Genomic DNA, 21,684 nt, shown 5'->3' with positions numbered 1-21,684 from the left:
TGCATACACCGTTGAGACAGAGGGAAGTAGAAAGAAGAAAAATTGATAAGGGGTGCTGAATAGTCTTGCTGTATGGTTGGATTCTGGCTGTAATGATACAGAGTATTTGGTAACGAGACCTACATCCATATCAGACAGGCAGGGTTCTCTCAGTATCTTTATTCTAATAATACTCATGATGACCTGAAATGGTTTTTTGTGCGTTTTTGGAAGGGACTTGGGCTGTGCTAGTTTACTGTGAACCAGTACCAGATACAATAGAAAGATGATACCCTAAGTGTGTATTATTTTCTCTATTATTTCAATACAGGTTTACATAAACTGGTAGATTTTACAATCTTAGGAGGGAGTCAAACACTATAGCTTTGTAAAATCTAAAGGCAAAGTGTTGGTGTTAACCTTCACTGAACAGTTTAAACTCATGCTGAAATAGACAGCTTTACTTCCTTGATCTTTTCCATTCATCTACATGAAGTTGGATTTCAAATAAAGAGAATTTCATCTTCTTGGAAGAAAAGAGATTGTATCTGTAGAGCTGATCAGCTACTTCACAGCAGAACTGACTTCACTAGAGCAGTCTTCTTTATAGCTTTTTCTTGTATCACAGTCTTTTGATGTCTAACTCTCTTCCCACATCTCCTCAGTGTTTTGGACATGCTTATTTTGAATGTCCACTCCATGCCAAATTTTCTAAAATGTACTCCATCAATTACATTTAGTCTTGTTTTCCATTTGCTCTTCTTGTTCACAGCCATCTTTCTTTCTTAGTCCCAACAATTATCTTGTATATGAGCCCTTATAGGTTGTTTGTTGGGAGGAGGAATAGATAAAATAATTCAGGTACAATGTTTGGTGCAGTCCTAACTATCAGTCAGTCTTGATTACTGCTCAAGTACATGTATGCATTCAGAGAAACAAAAAAGTATTTATTCTCAGAAATGCTCAGCTAGAGTCTATAATGTTAACTGCGCACAAATAAAAGCTGGTTTTGTACCTCTGGTAAAGAACTTCATTCCTCAGGGCAGGGTTTATGACTGGCTCAACTCCAGGAGGTATTGCAGTGCCCAGCAGTAGATGACACACTATGAAATTTGCATAGGTTAGAGAAGACAGATGATTAGTCAGTAAGCTTCTATTTGAAGAGGTAAAGGAAAAAAAAAAATCTCTTTTTCTAAGAAGATGACAGAAAAAAATTCAAGCCTGTAGATACAATGTGTGTACATATATGTCTGCATATATTAAAGAGTTTCTGCATTTGAAAGAAAGAAAACACATATTGCGGTATGTTCCATATGTAATCAAATAATCTGATTAGAAAAGCATAATCAAAAGATGGTTAAGCTCTATCAACATACCTACATCACTTCTTGTCAAGGAGTCTCCTCTGGCATTCGTTTGTCTTTTCTCTCACTTAATTTTCACTATGTGAGGCCAGCAGGTCAATTTCTTCTTCAGATTTCAGTGCCTGTAATCCTGCTGAGTATCCAGCCTTAATTTTCTGTTTATTTCCTGTTGTTACCACTGTGGGTTTTTATTGTCCTCTTCTTCCTTAAGCCTTGGCTGATGTCGTGAGATCAGAAGCTCTGCGACTGTTTGAGTGAAAAGTTAAGCAGTCTTGCAGAGAAAACCTTGTTGTTGTGATCCACATGTAATTATTACTCGCCTGCCAGTGTCAAAGTAAATGCAAAGTGCCCCATTCATTTGAACTGTGACTGCTGATTCCTGATCACACCCCTACTGTTTCATTATGGGCTGATCTGTGGTGCTGCAGGCAGGTATCTTAATGGAGTCAGGGCTGGCCATCAGTGGGAATCTGCTGTACAAAGTACTCCACAATTTCATAAAAAGCAGGGTATTTCCTGGCTACAGCAGAGTAATAGCAACTTTTCCATCAGGCCGGTCAGTTACCAACTTTTTGGAAGCCCTGGCCATTGCATAGACCTTAAGATGCTGTGTGACATCTGTATAATGCAAGAACCTCCAAACTGATCAAAACCAAACGTTCTTCTAGCCCAGAATCCTTCCCTTGACAGTGTCAAAAAAAAAAAAAAAAAAAAAAAAAAAAAAAAAAAAAGGTGTGGAAAAGGGGAAAGGAAAAGGCCAATCAAAGCTGCTACTTTTAGAAGACTCTTTTAGCCACCAACAAACTGGGGCAGGTTAGGGATTCCTAACCTGGGAGGATTTAGTTAATTTCGTTCTTCTGGGAATGTTTTTACTGTAGTAAGATGGAGGGCCACTGGGAGCTGGCAGAAGGGGGTTTTACCCCTTGCGTGCCAACACAAACAACCCCGGAGGTCGACGCTGAAACCCCTCTGGAAGGCGGCACTCAGTGCCCAACACAGAATGAAAATGGGGTAGAGCTCCTCACCCAAAGGGGGCTGTATCCTTCTATCGCTGTAAGGCAGGCACACAGGCAAAGAAATAAAGAAAGGGGACTCTCTGTGTGTGTTCCACGCAGGTTTATGCCCATGAAAAGACAGGGACGAAGAAACCAATTGGTGTCAGGGTCCAGGGATCTTATACTGGGTACAGAATAGGCGGGGAAAGGGATCTCAGCCAATGGGATAGAGACAAGCAGGTGGGATTGACAGGAAGGGAACCAATGGGAACAACACATAGGAGGGACTCAGGGAAGGATCCAATGGGGCGTTGAGGAACAGAGAACTTTCTAGAACTAATGCATATTGAAGAAGGAAAATGACTATACAAAACTTCATACATAAAACAAGATAGACAAAATATTCACCAATCAGGGGAAAACGCAAAAGACAAAACAAGGGAATCATGGTTCTCACCATGACTGAAAGTTACATGCTAAACTTGGGTTGCTGACCACCACAGCTGGTTGTCTGAGTTTTCTTCAGGAGACAGAGTAGCTGCAGCCACCTTCACCTCTACATCAAGACCTTGTGACTGTTCAAACATCCTGATTTCAACATCTCAGTGAAAACATTAACTGATGTTTTAAATTACAAAAAGAATTTAGTAACCAGGAAAATAATGATTCCTCTTTGACTTTCCATGTAGCTCCCAAGGTGTCAGCATTCTGGGGCTAGCATTCTGACAAGGGAATATATGACGATTTAGCATGCAAGTAAAAGGGAAATAAAGTGGCAACTAACTATTTTGTTGATTGAATCTTTGTTTTACTTTTTTCTTTACTAGGAATTTAGGAATAGAACAAGGTGTGGAAAGATAATTAGGAGGAAAAAAACCCATAAAGAAATACAGACAAAAAGAGTTAACTCATATCTGATAATTTTCTTGGAGGTGGTTAGGTTGGGGGAATGTATTTCACATTACAGAAAATTGAGTCATAGATTCAGTCTAGTGTAGGATTAGTTTTAACCAAGCCTGTTATCTTTAATGGGACTGTTTATGCCTACAGAACTTTACAGAGTTTACAAAAAATCTTTGCTGTTTTGAGTGCTTTAGACAGGCATTTGAAGACAAAAAAAAAAGCATATTTTGCAGATTTGTTATAAAAAAATTTATTAATATTACCATGGACAGATATGAATTAGCAAGACAATCATAAAGATTGTAGGAAGATATTCCTAGAGTAGATAAAGTATAATAGATTCCAGTTCTCTAGGAGAATTTAATGGAATTTGTCATGAGAGTCCATTGTTAAAATTAATGGCTTATGTTGCTTACAATGATGTTATCTACCAGTCAAATTTGGTTTTGATTCAGAACTGATTCCAGCTAATTCTAATTTCCTAAATGGCCTTTTCATTAAGTATGCCACAGCCTCAAGATTAAAGATATTTTTTCTAAATAGTGGTGAAATTTTTAGTAAATTGCTAGCTTATTTTTGTCCTTCTCTCAAAATAAAAGAAAAACACTAATAGACATATTTCCACCCTTTTCTTTTATGTCTTACAAATAATTAATAAAAATTATATATAATTCACTCATAAGATGTTATACTTTTCTCCTTCAGAGAAAGACTACAGAATAACTGTACATAAAATGAAGGACATTTTTTCCATATCCTGCTTCTGTAATATTACTGATTTTCAAAGTTGCTTTTCATTTTGGGAGGTTGATGTTGTGTTACTGGTTCTTTCTTCTAACATAAATTGAAGCTTATAGAAAAAAAAAAAAAAAAAAGATTCCCAAAAGCAATATCTTTCCAGTATGTGTAAGGAAAATTCCAAATTAGGAAGCTTGAGGATATCTTCATGACTTTCCTAAAGGAAGGGTTTATTTGGCATAAAACCGTTCTTCCACACCAGCTGCATATTTGTAAATGGAGTTGTCTTCTTGGCTGCTTGGTCCATGCTTGGACACAGTGAAGCTTCTAAGGCCATAGTTTTACCCTTATGAGCTGCTTTTTCAAAAATGACAGAACAGTGTTGACAAACAGCACAGAGCCACTGGTGATTTAGAAATGCTCCATCACATTTCTTCTTTTCTGTCGCTAACATTATTTTTAGTTGAATATATTAACTGAAATGTCTGCTTCTGAGAAAAAAAGAACCCTGTTTTTCTGATTTTCCTTTTCATTTATAAGATCTGCAAAGAGTACTTTTCTTTGAACTAACACTTAAACCACAGTCTTTCTTTACATAGATGTTTCTTTCTTAAATCTATTTATTTATGAAAATTTTACTGCAGCTCTTGTGGAAATAAATTTGATTTTGCATTACTTTCATTTTCAGTCAAAAATTCTTAAGGATTGCAGTTTGTGATATCAGGAATCTTTATATCTCTGCCTTTGATACGTGTGCAAAACTGTGTAGTACAACAATTCAAAACAAGAAGGAAAAAGTTGTGATTCCTTCTTTCCTAGAGGCTTTCCATCATTTATATTCACCAACGAAAGGTTGGCATGTACCTCAAGGACTAATGATAATGAAAAATGTTGTGTTAAAGAAGAAAAATCTTTCATAACTTGCATACTAACACACTGAACTCATTACAGCTTGTCTTACTACAGCATGCTCTTTTATGTCTGCCGTAGTGTACTTCATTTTCAAGAGACTGTGACGTGCACTGGTTCTGTAAGCATATTTTCTCTTCCTTATCTTCAAAAGCTGCCTTTGGTTGTCATAAACTACTCACTTATTGGAAACATATTAGGCACTAGGGTTTTCTGCAGTTTCTGACTAATATCAAGATCTGAAAAAAATATATTTAAAATGTATCGGGGGCAAGTAATTGTTTTCCATTTTCCTGGAGCAGAGTACTGGTGAAGTCGTAGCTCAGGAGCTGCCAGCAACCTCAGCATTTTTATTAAAATAGTGAGTTGTTTGTGGCATTAGCTGTCTTTTTGTTTGTTTTTGGTAGCATGTGCAGGGAAACTGTGTTCCTGGTTTGCGATTGCAGACAATATTACGTTATGAGTAGTCAGTAACAAACATACATTTATAAAGTCTTTATAGATAAATTGTAATAATTAACTCCATGTTGAAATTTGGAATACCTTGGAAGTGAAATACGGTTTTGGTTTTGCTACAAACTATTTCTATGGGTGTGGCCACAGCTCTGGGGGTACACATCCAGCATTTGCTATGACATCTTAATTTGCCATTCAGTAAACTGTTCAGTCCTTTAATTTTCCTCCTTAAAAAAACCTCAAAAAACCAACAAAAAACCACCAGTATTAATATTCCTAGCTACATTCACTAAAAGTATCACAATGAATAATTCTTTGCTCTCAATGTGCCTTCTATTTCCCAAGCAACTCTCACTGAACTCTTGACTCAATAAAATACATAAACACATTTGACTTTAAACCAATCTAAAATATAGAAAAATAATGGAAAGGTTGGAAATGAGCTTATGAATGTCTGTAACATGTCTCTCAAAAACTTTTTCTGCAATTGATTTTAAGTGACCTGTGTCAAAATCTTGATGAAAATGGAAAAAATGTCATGCATAGGGACAAAAAATAATTGAATAGTAGTTGCAGTTTTGCAAAGAGCTCTGCTTCAGTAACTATGAGATTAAATTGCTCTGATTAAGTCATAATAAAAGTATGTTTAAGATATGAAAGCATTCCATTTCAGTTGTCCTAAAGGACTTGCCTGTTAGAAATACACTTTGCATTTGAACATGTATTTTTACATTTTGCATTGATTATGTCCAGCTTGATTCTTTATAGTTCTATGAACTCTGTGTTCTGTGCCTTTTTCAAAGATAACAAAGCCTTCTTAAAAGAAACTCAGCTACTTGACATCATGCTTTAATATAATATTATGAGATTGACCTAGACTGGTGTTCTTAATAGCAAAGTGACTATAAATATGATATGATGAGTTTTCAGAAAGGCAGAAATAAAATTCAAATTTAAGTTAAATAAAAGCTTAAGCTATCTGAAAGCTATCTTTAGAACACTGAAAACTCAGTCATGTTTAGTAATCTCCAACTCTGCAAGTAAGGTAAACATAATTTAGTTTTATTCCTATAATTGAACAAGAAGAAATCTACATAAACTAACAGTACATTTCATCATACTGCATCAAAAGATACTTGACACCTGCTCTTGTTTTAGATGGCATATCCCTGAGCAATAAAACAAATTTTCAAAAACAATTAAGAAGTCAACATAAGTTGAATGAATGGAGTAATGGCAATAAATATCACATTACTTCAGTTCACCATTAAAAAAAAAGAAGAAAACACTCAATAAAATCAGTAAGAACCTGCTTCCCTTTTAATCCAGTTTGGAAGAGAAAATATGTAAATGCCAAGAAATTATACATTCCTCATACTAAGTGGGTTGTTTCGGTTGGTTTTTTTTGTTTTCTTTTTTTTTTTTTTTTAATAAAGGCAAGGGGAAGAGAATGATGGGAAGAATAATATGCCAGTAAAGAGAAAGATTAAGTAGTGTGAGGCTGAGGGTTTTTGGAGAAGACTTTGGAAAGAAGTGGTAGAAAACCTTTAGCAGTCTGCAATTAAGCACTGGTGTTGACATCAGTGTTAATGGTGGTGTCAGAGATCTGCATGTACAGGCTACTGAGCACTTCAGAAATATCTGTTCTTGATACTACTGCAGTGTTTGTGACAGTATTTTTGTGTTACTCAACGTTATGTCATTTTCAAACTGTAACGTGTAACAGACATGTAAATTCTAGTAAAATCATTGTGAATCTGAAGCCTGCCTCTTTTCTGTGCCCTATGCCAAGACCAAACTGTGCCAGATGAGGCTCACCAAAAACTTGACATTGTCCTAGATTTAGGTAGGATGGAGTTATTTTTTTCCCAGTAGCTGGTGTAGTTCTGTGGTTTGGATTTAGTACAAGAATAATAACACACTGATGGTTTAGTTGTTACTGAGTTAAGTCAAGGAGTTTTCAGTTTCCCATGTTCTGCCAGGAAGCAGGTCCACAAAAACCTGGGGGGAGCATGGCCAGGACAGCTGACCAAAACTGGCCAAAGGGACATTCCACACCCCAGAATACCACATTCAGAATATAAACTGGGTGGAAACTGGCCAGGAGCCATCAATCCCTGCTAAGGGACAGGCTGGACATCAGTCAGTAGGTGGCTAGTAATTGCATTGTGCATCACTTAATTTTCTTGGGGTTTTTCTTCTCTCTCTCTCTTTTTCATTACAGTAATAATTATTATTATATTTTAATTTTTCCAATTATGAAACTGTCTGTATCTCAACCCACTAGTTTTTAACTTTTTTTTCTGATTCACCTCCCCATGCCATCAGGGTGGAGGGGGAGAGCAAGCGAGCAGCTGCATGGTAGGGTTATAGCACAACAAAGATTAAGAAGAGGTAGGAGAATGGTTAGGAAAGCAGACATCACCGAATTTAGACATTGCAGTCTCTCAATATCAGCTGGGGATTGCTGGGTCTGGTATGGTTGCCTTTCCCAGTCTTGGCTGCATAATGTTCAAACTGGCTTCAAATAGCATTGCTGTCCTTTGCAAGCCTGAGTGTAAGGCAAACGAGAATATACATTTGTTAACCATAAAATGCTCCAAAGCTGAACAGTTAGCAAAAAAGACACATTTGTAGCATGCCCTTGGAGGGAAAACTGCACGTGGCAAATTGGTCAGCCATCCCAAGCCTTACTTTGACTTTGTGAAGGCAAGTTACTGATACTAAACTGAATTCTGGATAAGTCAAAGATACAGTCAGCATATTAAGATCAGGTTTTATTCTAAAAAATGATAAATTAGGCCAGTGACAGAACTTTGGGTCCTGCCATTCACAAGTATCTCCCTTTTAATTATATACATTATATAGTTCCCTGTGCACATTTTTAAATTCTGAAAGTTTCCATTAAATTTTGAGCTCAGACAGCACGCCAAGACAGGGATTTAATCCTTCAAACTCTGATGATATTTGCAGGTCTAGGTCCTTGACTGACTTCTTTTTATTTTATGGAAATTTAATGCAAAGCTTATTTCAATTCGAGTACTACATACCAGTGACACATCAGAAATAGTTACAATTTTTCTTTTCATTAACAAACAGAAAAGTCAGAATCTGAATTGAAATGAAAATACTGAACCAATGTTAGGTATTTCTTAATAAGAAATTAAAGCATGAAATTATATCTTCATGTAAATGTAAATTTCAACTTTATGCTAATGAAAAATAATTTTTAACTATATAAAAGCTTGCCTGAACTTACTATGAATCCAGTAAGGATATTTTAAACAAATATGTTGTAAAGCTCTGTTGAAATACCCTTTTTGCTCTAAAAAGTCATAATAAAAGAACCCCTCTGTAATGTACTAAGTACATTTTACTATTTCCTCCACTCTTTCTTATAAATGAGTATTTATATCAAAATCAGTCTAGATAGGTGAAAATAATATTATTATACAGCAAAAAGAACAGTCAAGATACAGTCAATCTCTTGGGTTTTTTTGAGGAAAAATAAAAAGCCAATGACAGAAATAACTTTGCTCTTATTAATGTCTGAGGTGACTGAATCAAGGTACAGAAATGTTCCATCATTTTATGTCTCATAAAGGCAAGTGAAGATATTTTTTGCCAAACACCTTTGTTGATTGGAAGAACAATCAAAAAAATGAGAGCGCTGTGTAAGATTGAAAATAGTCTGAATTCAGAAGGATAAAGCTGAATCATTTTCAATTATCAGAAACAAGAGAACTGAAAACAAAACTGGGAAAAAGGATTTAAAGTATATGTTGCAATAAGGCAAGACAGAAGCTGTGTCTTCAGAGTAGTCATAGTTTCTTAACTGGAAATATTGAGTCACTCAGAAGCTCAACCTCTGTGCGTACACACACACACACAAAAACCCCCAAACCCAATCAAATACCCTAGTGTCAAGCATAATTTTCTTTGTTACCTTTTTTTTAATCTGGTTTATCCAATAAGTGCACAGGTATATTTTCAATTTTTTCTTTCCCGGAACATAACTGTTAGAAACTTCACTTCATTTTCTTTAAATAAAAGTTTTATTTTTATGTAATACTGGGCCTGGGACATGAGAAAAACAGGCACTCAGGCAGAGATAGGGCCCAGGGAAAAAGAAAAGCTAACTACATCAATTAGTGTTGCAAACTTGCAACAGAAAGGACATAACTGTGGTCCCACTTGCCTTGTTCCAGTTATTCCCTCATTTTGAATTAATTTTCAAACATGCAGAGACACTTCAAAATTGTAAACTCAGTAGAGCATAGAAAAAAAAGGCTGTTGGTAACTCAATATAAGATGTTTAAAACAACAGAAAAAAATGTTCTCTTGTTCAAGTTTACACATAATGTCATAATTTTATTTTATCAGCAAGTAATGATTCAGAGCTTTGCACAGATCATAGACTCACAGAATATCTCCACTTGAAAGGGATCATAAAGTCCGATTTTCTGCTCCTTACAAGACCAACTAACACTAAATCATATGGCTAAGAACATCATCCAGACACTCTTTGAACTTTGACAGGCTTGGTGCCATGACCACTTCCCTGGGGAGCCTGTTCCAGTGACCAGTGACCCTCTCAGTGAAGAACCTTTATCTAATGTCCAATCTGAACTTCCCCTGATGCAACTTCTTTCCATCCCCTTATGTCTTATGGTCAGCCACCCAACAGAGGAGATCAGCATCTCCTTATCTGCCGCTTGAGGAAATTGTAGACTATGATGGGGTCATGCCTCAGTTTTCACTTGTCCAAGCTTATCAAGCCAAGTGACCTCAGATGCTTCTCCTAAGTCTTGCCCTCAAGACCTTTCATCATCTTGGCTGTGCTTGTCTGGACACACTTTGATGATTGATGTTCTCCTTATATTGTGGTGCCCAAAACTGTCCCCAGCACTTGAGGTGAGGCTGCCCCAGTGCAGAGCAGAGCAGAGCAGAGCAGAGCAGAGCAGAGCAGGACAATCCCCTCCCTTGCCCGGCTGCTGATGCTGTGCCTGATTCCCCCTAGGACACGGCTGGCCCTCCTGGCTGCCAGGGCACTGCTGACTCATGTCCAATTTGCCATCAACCAGGAACCCCAGCTCCCTTTCTGTGAGGCAGCTTTTCAGCCTGTTGTCACCCAGTTTGTATATACAACCCTGATTATCCCATCCAAGGTATAGAATCTGGCACTTGCTCTTAAATTTCATATGGTTGGTGATTGCCCAACTCTTGAGTCTATCCAGGTCTCTTTAAGCCCTCCCTGCCTTTGAGAAGTTCACAGCTCCTCCTAGTTCAGTATCATCAGCAAACTTACTTTCTGTACACTCACCTCCTGCATCCAGATGATTTGTAAAAACATTAAAGAGCGCTGTCCCTAAAATTGAGTCCTGGGGAAGCCCACTGGCAGCCAGCCTGATGTAACCCCATTTACTATAATCCTCTGAGCACAACCAGACAGCCAATTGTTCATCCAATGTATTATGCACTTGTCTGTGGACTAGTACGTGGGACATTTTGCCCAAAAGTGTACTATGGGAGACACTATCCAAACCTTTCTAAAATCCCAAACCCCCACATCTACTGGCTTTCCTTGGTCAGCTAGGTGGGTGTTCCTCATCATAAAATGAAATTAAGTTGGTTAAGCAGGACATGAACTTGAGCTGGCAATGACCCATGACTGCGTTGCCTCTTAGGTGTTTTTCATAACTTCTTGTAACTTCCAGAACAACTTTCTCTATAAATTTTACCAGGCACTGAAGTGAGACTTACAGGCCTGTAATTAGCAGGGTCTTCTTTCTTACCCTTTTTGAAAACTGGGACAAGATTTTTCAGCTTCCAGTTAACTGGAAACTCAAGGAATCCCAAGACTGTTGGAAAATGGTGGAGAGAAGTCCCACAATAACATCAGCCTTTCATTATCCAGGGATGGCAAAACAAGAATAAGCACAGAGGATGAATTTTTAAGAGGATAGTATGTATCTAAATGTTACAGCATTCCTCTGAGTAAATGACCTGGAATACCTTTGCCTCCGTAAACAATCCTGTATTTGGCTTCATGTTACAAAAAAATTTTGTGTTAAAAAGTAAAAAGCTTTCAGGAGTACCAGTAATATACCACCCTGAAAGGAAGTAGCAATTAAGAAGCAATTAGCTGGGGTAAGGACAAGGGGATGTATCAGATAAATACAGAAAAAGACACTGCATTGTTAATCTTGCAACACTTCTATGAATGGACAAATGGCCTCTCTTCGACAGGAACTCAGTAAAGAACTCAGTGCTATGGACACCAAACCATAATATTGCATTTATGAGTTATTTTTTACTTTGTGGAGCAGCCCTTTTTTTTTCCTTTTCTTATCACTGGATAAATTTCTCTATCAAGAAAAAAATATTTGTTAATATGAAGTCAGTACTGACAGAGAGCACTAACAAAGTTGGAGTGGCCCACAATAAAATAAGCCATATAATGAAATAAACATGTTTAAGACAGACAAAAGTATTTTAATTAGATTCTGAGCAATTAATGGTTGAATTACTTCATCTTGATGTACAATAAATTTTAGAGTGTTTTGTTGTGTATGTTTTTAAGGAGACAACCTTTTTGAGGGAGAACACAAATTTTGGAGTAGTTGAATCAGTTTGGGGTGTGCTTTTTTCTTCCTTGGGAAAGAAGGGATGCATTTTTTCCCTAAGTTAATATAAGCTCTAATAAGGATATGATTATACTCACTAAAGAAAAACAAAAAACCTCATCAAAACAAAAAAAAATCCCAAACAACCTGAACAAACAAACAAACAAACAAACAAAAAAATGCAGCTTTGACATGGTGGTGCTAAGACATTGATTTACTGAAGGAGACTCTCAGAATTTTGGTCTTCTGTTAGTGTCACCTGGTGCAGTATGGCTGTTCTTCTGATGCATCAGCTGTTAAGAAAATGCATGGTCATTCATATTTGCAGTGGAACTTCATCCTCCCCTTTGTGTTCTTTCTCTTTCTCATTGGAAAATTGCTATGATATTATGTGTGTACATGAGTGGAACTATCCCTAATCTAAAGAGTTATATTACTTGAATTATTTAAGGAAAGAAAGAAAATATGATAAAGGTGAGGGTAGTTTTGTTTCTCAGGCCATATCCTGTCTCTGAAGTGCTGATGCAGATCAGTGGAACTACTCAGTGTGTAAAATAAAACACACATATAAGAGTGGGGTCAGAAGTTAGTTGCAGCAGCAGATAAAACAAATATATTTGACTTTGTACTGAAGGGGACTAGGAGACATTGCACTGGCATTTACAATTTATCAGGGGAAAGTAATGATCAGCTAAAACATAACCACTTTTGCTGACTGTGCCTAAGGCCCAGATACAGCAAGACTAGTTCTTGTTTGGCTCCCAACTTTTCATTTCACCAGGATGGAAATCTAGATGTGAACTAGCAAGTTAATTATCTTCCTGAATTTGGGTTTTCCCCTTCTTGGAATCAGTGTGATGCTGGAAGGAAGGACTAATAATTTCATTTTTGTCACTCTAGGGCCACACATTTGATTTAGATGTCTGTTTAAGAGTCTGAGTACCGGTGATAATTGTGTTTCAAATTGCACTCCCCTTTGTTTGCTATTTGGTTTATCTTAAGTTTCTTCTGCTGTGTGGCATATGTTTGCAAGTAAAGCGTATTTAGTCTATGGTTTGTTCCATAGATAATATCAGGATCAGGGATATGCTGGCACAACAGTTTTTGAAAACCAAAAGCATTAACAACAGTGACATTTGCTTTCAGTGTTTACATATATATAGTGAAAATAAAGATGTTCTGATTTCACACTGTGGCTGGTATGGGCTGCCTAATAAAGAGTATCAGCAGACAGAGTAAATCACCATTTCATTGTTATATTAAGAAACATGGATAACCATTGGCATTGTGGCATGCAACACAATGCTCTTGAATACTGAGTCAGCCATTAGAAATACAAGTGACTGAAAGAACATGTTCTAGTGGTAGGTATGGTCCTTCTCTCTCTGTATATACACACACATGCATAAAGCAGTAAACTAAATCCTGTTGAGCTCTGGTTGGAGTGTCAGGCTCCGGGGAAGTAAAGACCCCCTGTGTCTCTGAGGCTAGATGTCCCTAATCAGCTCACGTGTAGTACTCAGCTTCTGGGAAATTTAGTAGATTCAGAACTGATCCCTTTGCAGGTGGACTCAGGAGGTACATTTGATTCCTACTGAATCCCCATGACAGTATATAAACATCCTGGAACGGTCACACCGGTGGATTTGTAAACCAAAAATTTGCTGTTCTGACTTTGCCATTTGGTTTAGGGCAAGTTATATCACCAAAGGATACAAGTTCTTTAAAGGTCCATTAGCAATTAGGTCTGTGTTTGTCATGTGTACTGCATCATTTTTTTACCTTACCCTCTTTCCTTGAGAAGTGTGAGTTTAGTATTTTGAAATATATTTTGATTGGGACCCTTCTTTCCCCCCAGTGGAAATGCTGCTAAAGGGTGTTCAAGGCTAATGAAGAAAAAGGTTTCTTACCATTATGGAAGACATTGAAGTTTATGATGGCCCTTATTTCTTAGGCGCAACTATTTCATGGTTTTGAACCACCTCCCTGCTGAATGTCTTGTCTTATACAGTTGAGCTATGTCTTTATGGTAGAAGGTTCTACTGCAGTGGAGGAGAAAGTTTATGACTGAAATCTTTATCTTGGAACATCAGGTCATCTATTAGCTATGCTGGGCTTATGCCACAAAGCACTTTAAGCATAAAGAATATAGTTTGAGACCAGGTCATTTGGTCCATCCAGCCACATTTTTTCTATGGAGAAAAAGAGAGGAAAAATTTTTATCTAGACTTTTCAGTTTGATTTGACATCCTCAGGCAAAAATTAGTATATAAATACAGAATTATTGTATGTTAACTTATATTTGGCAGGGATTAAAAGCAGCAACTTGCACAATACCCTAATGTTTGTAATAAACTTGAGACCTATGCATGGTCAAGGGTGTGCATGTAAACAGAGTGCATCATATATCTGCTGTAACATACACACACATAGAAAGATATTACTATATATAGCATATTAAAATTATTGCCTATTCTAGCAAACATCAGTTTCTGTTATGCTTTGCCGTAACTGTAGAAGAGAGAAATATTTTACCAGTTTTTCATGCCTGAATTGACTGTTGAAGATGTATATAGAAGACTTTTGTTCCAGAAGAAGTATTCAGGATGAATCAATAAATCCTAATGTCATCTATACTGCTTTCTGCAGTCTCCATTTCCTTCTCAGTCTCTCATTGCAAGGTTGTTAGACTTCTGCATTCCAGCCAACTAAATTAATATGGGCAGCTTTTTTTTTTTCATCTGTTGAAGGCTGGTAATCAACTTTGGGAACTCTAAGAACACAACATCCTCATACTGCTGCTGTGATTTTTATTGGCTCTGAATATACTCGTTTTCTTGACAATATTAATTGTTGCTTATAAAGATAAAGAATAAAAATTGCCTTCCAGTGGAATTATTGCAAAGCTTCTCTGGTAAATAATTAAAATAATATACATTACCATTCTGCAGAGGAAAGAAGGAATCAGTCTCTCCTTTTCTTACTCCATTTCAGAGTGAGCTTGTGAATCTGTGATGAAATCAAGACAATTTTAGATTCCTGCTCCAGATAATATAAACTGCATTCTTAGGATGTTAAAGGCTGATCTGGTATAAACTGACTATGGGATCAACAGTGCAGAGAAAACCAACTGCATTGGTTTATTTACTTCAACTTATACACTTTATGCAGAATCAGGTATTGTCCAGAAGCTTCATTCTAGGAAAAGACATCACCTGTTTTCTCACAGCTGGCATGAAGCCAGCATAAAAATGAATGCCATGTACAATGGTTAATTTGACAGAAATGCAATTGCATCCACATATCTGAACTGGACTGAATGTTCACTCTCAAGGTGTCAACGCAGTTGTATCAGATATCAGCCAGTGTGGGCCATAGCCTGGAAAGGACTGTCCTTTGGCAAGAAAAAAAATATGGCTTCACTGCTTGTAGAATTATATGACTGTTTTTCAAAGCCACTCTCAAAGAGTGCTGTAAAAATGTAATGCTATTTTTTAACCACTCTATCCATACTCCAGTCTAACATTTATTTGAGAATCCTAACTTTGAAGTTTAAAGTGGAGGGGGAAAAACCCATGATGTTCACAGACACTTCCTTCCCATCCCCTAAGAAAAGTAAGCTTACTATGACAGAGAGCAGAGGGCAAGGTCTGCAATACTACCTGTGCACACATCTATCAATTTTGGAATCTGAATTGCCATTCTCTTGCAAAGGCAATAAACACAGTAATATGTCTTGGATGAAAAGCAAGAAATAATAGGATTTGCTAGGTAGCAGACAAAAAAATCTGCCTAGAAAACATGCAATAGGGTAATCTCATTACCAGAGAACATTCAGGAAATTAAAACTAAAAATATAATGTGAATATGTTTAAACTAAAGACTGTTAAGCCCCCAAACATATTTGTAGCAAGAGTAAAATGACAAATGACTGTGGCAGCATAATTCTCCCCTTTCAAAACACTGGTGGTTTTTAGTGTGCTGTCCGTTCATTTTCAGTCTCTTGATTAGATAAATCTTCTGCATGTATCTCACAAGTCCTGTAGTAATGGCACATATATTCTTGTGATGAAGCTGTAGGGAGGAAGAGAAAAAAGACTGAGTAAGAGTGCCTGACTGTGTAGCTTAACTGCTGCACTAAAAGGGCTCATGTAGAAGTTTTTTATGTTTTGTAAGGCTTATTGTCTTTGTCCTTTATTGAACACTAGAAACACTAAAATAAAAAAAAGTTTATAACAAGAATACCAACCACTATTTGTCTATGCAATGAAGTATTAAAAATTGCTGTCTTTAGATTTTTTTTCATTTTTCATTTTTATACTCCTGTAAATTGAAACTTATAGTTTGACTAACAGATCTTTCTCTTCTTGAGCTCATGTTAGTTGTCCTTAAAAGAAATAAATATTAAAATATTTAGAAGCAATTGCTTCTACTTTTCTGTTTTTCCTCTGTCAATTCTTCTGCCTTAAAGAACTGAATGGTGTGGAAATGATTGACAGTTTAATGAAACTTAAACTGTTCTATTGTTTTATGTTTAATATGGGTTTAAAATATTTCCACCAGGAGTGGTCCCATTGTGCTGGATTTTATCACTGGGAGGTTTGCCTGCTTACCACATGAGTCTGGCTGTATCAGCAATGACTGGATGCCACCCCATGTTTAAATGCTCTCATGCAGCCAGGTTGTGTTTGTTTTCACTGTCCCATGAGTCAGTTTGGCTGTCAGACAGACTGACCACTTCTCACTGTGCTTCTCTAAAGGAATACTAGTATTCTTGGAGCAATAGTTTGTCAGCAGTATCTAATGTCTCAGCTCCTTTCAGCTGGACAATGAAGTCCTCAGTAGATGGAAATTAGGCTCCTTTTACCCCAGCCTGTCAATATGGTGTATTGGTGCTGCACTGCTTCAGCTGTTGGAGTTCCCACTCTGTTTCTAAGGAGAACAATTCACTGCATATATAGAGATAAATATCTAAGCACAACAGCTGTAAGTCTTCTTATTCCAAACTGTGAAAACAGTTTTCTTCAGCTCTGGAATGAGCCCTGCTCTAATCTCCAGGAAAATGGGGGTTTTTTTCCCACTTGTAATCCTGTAGGATAATTCTAGGAGGACAGTGCTTTCCTTTCCAGCTAGCTATAGTTTGTTTCGTGAGTTCAAAAGTGGTGCTGCACAGCACAAAACTTTTCCAAGAGAAGGATTATTTTCTGTCTTAGGTAGTACCTACTTCTCTTCTGCCTTTCTAGTGTCATTAAGAGCCAGCTGGCAATGAAAGGCTAGTTTTGGCTGAAGCTGCTACTTCAATAAACATCTGCCAAAACTGCAAAATCTGCCTGGTAGAAACATGTGTATGGGATAATTCAGAGAAGTGTAATAGAGGACACAGCAAGAGCTAGCTAGCCTCTGCCTGTGTCTCACTGTGTGCCATGACAACAGAATTGCATAACGTCTAGAAGGAACACAGCTTGGGCAAATACCTGCTGTCCCTGTTGTGACCAGTGTCTCATCTTGAAAAGGCTGGATAAGGCTTTGAGCAACCTGGTCTAGTGGGAGGTGTCCCTGCCCACAGCAGGGGGGTTGGGACTATTTCATTCTTAAAGTCCATTCCAACCCCTTAACATTCTATGATTCTATGAATTCAGAACTGGCTATAAGAATTAACATGCTGATCAATTCAGAGTAATTTTGCCAGCAAATACCACTTCACTGGATCTTAATTGTCCAAGATAATGTACAGGAGAGCAGACCATCACACGAGTTAGCCTATGCAAGTTGTTAAAGACACACAACACTTCAGGCAGCCTTGGAAACAAATATTTGGGGATTGTCATTTCAAACAGCAGTGACTAGCAGTTCAAAGGAATGGATGACCTTAGGATTCAGCTGCTTATCCCAAGCATTTCTTGCCGTGAATTAAATTAAGGTGAAAGCAAATAGAAATACATAAATACAAAATCCGGAAAAATCTAAGGAAAGGATGAATAGGGATGGGAAAAAAATGGAAAAGAAAGGAAACTCCATGCTTATGTCTGTCTAGCACGTAAGTTATCTCTGAATTTTTCTGTTCTTATGATTCTGCTCTCAAGCTTCTATATGAGTATGGCAATAAGCTTGCAAGTACTTCATAGTATTCCTAGCCAAGGACCATTTCTCTCATCCAACCCTTAATTTTTCATCTGTATCATGGGAGTAGATCCTAAACCCAGCATATCCTACACTTTCATCACAGTTTTTGGAACATGATCTAAACTCCAGTCTCTCCTCTTTAAATGTATCTTTTTATTACCCTAGTTATAAATTGGTTTTTTTCCTTCTTTGTAAGTGCTAATACCAGAGTCATGACTAAAAGAGTTTTCACCCAGACACACAGACAAGGTGAGATTCATCTCACCTAGTTTAGACATTTGAAACTGTAGAAAAATGTAGAGATCTGTCTCTTAGATACCTTTGGGTTCCTTTGTGAACAAAGAACAAACTACAGATTTTTGGGGAATGAGTCATCTGCTTTATTTTAGACATCTACACTCAGATGAATTACTCTACAGGAATACTGCTTTCTTTCAAGCGAGCATAAAGGAAGCCCAAGGTGGCTAGCTAAGAGGTAGACATCTGCATTATTGGTCAATAAATCCTTATTTTAACAAATTTAACAAGCACTTTCCCGTGGTTGGCCAAGCTTTCAGGAACCTATTATAGCTGTACAGAGCACAGAATTCTTTTCTACAGGTCTGGGCAATGTTTAATCCCAAAGCAAATCTTTCTTATACGTGAGCTTCATAGTTTATGCATGTGCACATTAATCCTAATTGTTCAAATTAAATGATCAACAGTCTTGCATTCAATTAATGAGAGGGCTTTGTTTGTAAACAGGCACAGTAGTGACCTGTGCTATTGTCGATCCTGTACTGATAAGCAGGGTGCATTTCAACAGCTTTCTTGCTTCAGTCATTCAGTGCCTCTTTCTAACAATGGTTCCTTTTACCCTCTCTTGAAATAAAGGTTGCACATGTTTTGTCCTGCTTTTGGTCATTAGATTTGCACTCCAGATTGTTTCACAAAAAGATCTGTGCACTTAGGTGTGGTACCTTTCCCTGTCATGTTACAGTGAAGTTGCAGCTGCAGCTGTTATCTATGTTGTGTTTTTAACTGTCATGTAAAGTTTTATTTAGAAACAGAAACAGAGAGATGGTAAGCTAAAATGTCAGTATATGAGGAAGGAGCATAAGGAAAATGTAACAGTGAAATATTTTTTTTCATGTTTAAAATAGCATTCACATCTTATCTTGAGGAGAAGCAATGAGAACTTACATATATATATATATATATTTTTTTTTTTTTTTTTCCCCAGTTATTTTCCCTTCTCCTTTTTGCTGGAAATAACTTTTAAGAAATCAGTATAGCTGAATCCAGCTTCTTACTCAGGTCATGTCTTTCATCATAGCTTGGGCATCTCAAAAATATCATCACCTTCCCATTCCTTGAAGAATAGCTAAATCTAGGTTGCAAGTTTCAAACCCGGTGGAAGAATTTTATATGAAATAAAAGTTTCTAAACAAGTCTAAAGGGACTGAGAAAAATGTAAAGACAGTTCAGAAAAAAAATCCCACAACCAAAATTAATGCAGGTGAATTAAAATTAGAGGTGAAATAAAAACTGTTATCTGGGAGGGTGACTGGTTGTAGGAATTGGCTTCTAAATTTAGAGTGACAAACATCCTCATCTGAAATACATTATTTAAGACCAAATTCTTGCCTAGAAGATATCACTCTGAATATCCTCCTGTTCCTTCTTCTTTGCCTGCTTTATATACTGGAATGATGCCATGTGGTGTGGGATATCCCTTTGGTCAGTTGGGATTAACTCTCCTGGCTGTCCCCTCCCAACTCCTTGCTCACCCCCAGTGCTGGTGGGGTGAGGAGCAGAAAAGGCCTCAATGCTGTGCCCAGCAGTAACTAAAACACCCCTAGATTACAAACGTTGTTTCTACAGCACAAATTCAAAACACAGCCCCATACAAGCTACTATCAAGAAAATACCAAAAGCAAGACAGTTTTCATAAACCTGATTTATGTAAGGAATTATGCCAAAGTCTTGTACAAAGAGCCTGAAATTTGGTATAACTTAAATAGCACTGTTCATAAAAACATAAATTATTTTAAATTCTGAAAACACATTTAATTATTGCAATAAAGAATTATAGTTTTGTCAAAAATTTTACTATAATGCATTCAAATAATCATTTAGAGGTTAATTGGACAGATACCTGTGGTTAATCTTTGTTAATCTGGAAAATAAGAACAAATAATTTACAGTTATTTTAAATCTAATACTTTAATCCATCAGAAAATATTCTGATGAGATTGACCATTACTTTTATTATATGAAAAAATTAGTTTTAGATAAAACTAGTGTTTAAATGATGAAAGGAATTGTATTTGTTAGCATTTGAATTAACTTTGATTCTACTCTTTTACTGAAGGTCATAGAGTTTAATTGACATTGATGAAGTCTTATATTCAAGTGACCTATGGTTGACACTAATAATGACAAAATCTTCTTTCTGGAAGAAGAGGATTATTGTGGTAGACTTTAAATAACTCGGCATTTTCAGTGAGATGACCTTGTTATTTGCATTATTCATGGTTTTTCTAATGGTAAATATAAAGGAATATCTAGAAGAAGTGATGACAGTGAGATACCCAGATCTGAAAGGTATTTAAAGGAGCAAGGAGTCTATATAAATGTACTGAAATATGCTATAGCTGCCCATTCTAGTCAATTTTTAGGAATATTTCAGAAGCTTTTAATATCTTGGGTTGGGTTTTTATTGTTGTTTTTTGCACCTTCTTTGTTATGTCCAAAACTTGCAAGAAACAGAAATTTGATAATATGCAATGAAGAGATTAATTGAGCCAGTGGGAAGAAAAGGTATATGATCATGCTGGTGTGAACACACTTTGGTAAATAAATGACATGAATATTCAAAATATGATAACTTTAGCTGCACTACCAGAACTTAGTATCATGACATCATGGACACTATGAGAGAGACATAAAAGGAGGTGATGAAGTTTTGCAGTATAAGACAGAAAGGAGTAAGGAATCTGGCAAAGATTTTAGGAAGGAATAACAGTGGTCAGCCTTGGGCACTCATCGTGTACTTGTTCAGGATATATTGAGGACATACAAGAACTTGCAAATCTTTGGGCACAGTATAATATTTTTTTTTATTTTTGTTTAATCTGCAAAGTGTCTGCAAAGTCAACAGTATGTGCTTACCTCACTCTGTACATGTGGCAGAAGTGTTCACCTGTGGGTTCCTTAGATGTGTGTATCAGTGCATATCACTTTACTGGTCTTTGTTTTAAACACAGTGTGGGGGCTGAGGGATAGTGAGCCAAAGAGTATATTTCATAAATCTGGGCTGCTTCTTATTTCCTAGAATATGTAGTGTGTGCTGGAATACTTAGACATTGCAACATTTTCAGGGTTTTCTCTACAGCCGGAATGCCTAGACATATTAAAAAATATAAAATTAACAAATTCAGACAGTAGCTAGATGCTAGTACTGTTTACTTAAGAAACCATCAGCTATAAAAGTCACATAAGTTATGAATATGAGCATCCATATGCTTAGATGCAAATTACTGCTCCTATTGCAAATGTCTCTCATGCTCTTATTCATGCAAATGAAGTCAAAGCAAGTTTTGTATTTGA

This window comes from Coloeus monedula (assembly GCF_965178545.1).
Source record: "Coloeus monedula genome assembly, chromosome: 1".
NCBI lineage: Eukaryota > Metazoa > Chordata > Aves > Passeriformes > Corvidae > Coloeus > Coloeus monedula.
This window is presented reverse-complemented; position numbering follows the sequence as displayed.